This window comes from Bison bison, unplaced genomic scaffold, assembly GCF_000754665.1.
Source record: "Bison bison bison isolate TAMUID 2011002044 unplaced genomic scaffold, Bison_UMD1.0 scf7180017864365, whole genome shotgun sequence".
Classification (NCBI taxonomy): Eukaryota; Metazoa; Chordata; class Mammalia; order Artiodactyla; family Bovidae; genus Bison; species Bison bison.
This window is the reverse complement of record NW_011494937.1, coordinates 3,313,849-3,316,032: the sequence shown is the minus strand read 5'-3', so window position 1 is coordinate 3,316,032 and position 2,184 is coordinate 3,313,849.

Genomic DNA, 2,184 nt, shown 5'->3' with positions numbered 1-2,184 from the left:
TTCCTATTTCAAGAAAGGGAATGCAGCCATTAGTGATATTGCTATTGAGACATCAAGCATTTTGACAAAAGGGAATATCCCTTAAAACTTATTTACTCAGCCATTAAAAAGAATACATTTGAATCAGTTCTAATGAGGTGGATGAAACTGGAGCCTATTATACAGAGTGAAGTAAGCCAGAAAGAAAAACACCAGTACAGTATACTAATGCATATATATGGAATTTAGAAAGATAGTAATGATAACCCTGTATGCAAGACAGCAAAAGAGACACAGATGTATAGAACAGTCTTTTGGACTCTGTGGGAGAGGGAGAGGGTGGGATGATTTGGGAGAATGGCATTGAAACATGTATAATATCCTATAAGAAATGAATCGCCAGTCTAGGTTTGATGCAGGATACCGGATGCTTGGGGCTGGTGTAATGGGATGACCCAGAGGGATGGTATGGGGAGGGAGGTGGGAGGGGGGCTCAGGATTGGGAACACACGTACATCCATGGTGGATTCATTTTGATATATGGCAAAACCAATACAGTATTGTAAAGTGATTGGCCTCCAGTTAAAATAAATAAATTTAAATTAAAAAAAAAAGAAAAAACAACTTATTTGGCATGTGAGGTCACTGCAGACCTTAGGGAAGGCAGTTGTGATGGAGGTAGAAATACTCCTGATGAGTTGGTTGAGAAGAGAGTGAATGTTGTGAAAATGGAAGTAGCAGATACTGACCAAACTCTTTAGAAGTTTGGAGCGATACCCAAAGGGGAGTGTGGGTCTGTAAGTGTTTTATTTCCCTTGAAAGAAATGGGAATGTGAATGATTGGATATTATAACGGGTCAAATGAGATCATATATCCAGATGAGGCTCTACAACTGAGAACTGAAGCATCATGGGTAGGATCGTTCAAGCATGGGCTTCTATTTCTATTAATAACTCCTGAATCTCTCAGCAGGAACTTCTTCTGTCTGTATGATTAATTAACTTATACTGTCACTTATGCAGATTAATGATATCCAAACCAATACCACTTACCTCTCAGATAATAGTGGGGTATTCTGAAGGCCATCAACTCAACCTTTCCAAGATAACCTGACGTTTTATCTTCCCCCAAATGTTGCTTTTCCTATGACCCCATCTCTCTGAAAGCATACATCATCAATTCTGGTACCCACAGAATTTTATTTTATTTCATTGTTCTCAACCAGACTGATTTTGCCCTCTCTGGAACACCTGGCAAAATCAGTCTGGTTGAGAACACTGGAATAACCAGTTTCTGCTTATCACAACTCAGTGTTGGTATCTCACGAGTAGAGACCAGGGATCCTGATAAACATCAGACGATATACAAGATAGACTCTATGACAAATATTAATCAGATCAGATAAGATCAATCGCTCAATCATGTCCAACTCTTTGCGACCCCATGGACTGCAGCATGCCAGACCTCCTTGTCCATCACCAACTCCTGGAGTCTACTCAAACTCATGTCCATCGAGTCAGTGATGCCATCCAGCCATCTCATCCTCTGTCTTCCCCTCTCCTCTTGCCCTCAGTCCCTCCCAGCATCAGAGTCTTTTCCAATGAGTCAACTCTTTGCACGAGGTGGCCAAAGTACTGGAGTTTCAGCTTTAGCATCATTCCTTCCAAAGAAATCCCAGGGCTGATCTCCTTCAGAATGGACTGGTTGGATCTCCTTGCAGTCCAAGGGACTCTCAAGAGTCTTCTCCAACACCACAGTTCAAAAGCTTCAATTCTTCCGCATTCAGCCTTCTTCACAGTCCAACTCTCACATCCATACATGACCACTGGAAAAACCATAGCCTTGACTAGACGAACCTTTGTTGGCAAAGTAATGTCTCTGCTTTTGAATATGCTATCTAGGTTGGTCATAACTTTTCTTCCAAGGAGTAAGCGTCATTTAATTTCATGGCTGCAGTCACCATCTGCAGTGATTTTGGAGCCCAACAAAAACAAAGTCTGACACTGTTTCCAATGTTTCCCCATCTATTTCCCATGAAGTGATGGGACTGGATGCCATGACCTTCGTTTTCTGAATGTTGAGCTTTAAGCCAACTTTTTCACTCTCCACTTTCACTTTCATCAAGAGGCTTTTGAGTTCCTCTTCACTTTCTGCCATAACGGTGGTGTCATCTGCATATCTGAGGTTATTGATATTTCTCCCGG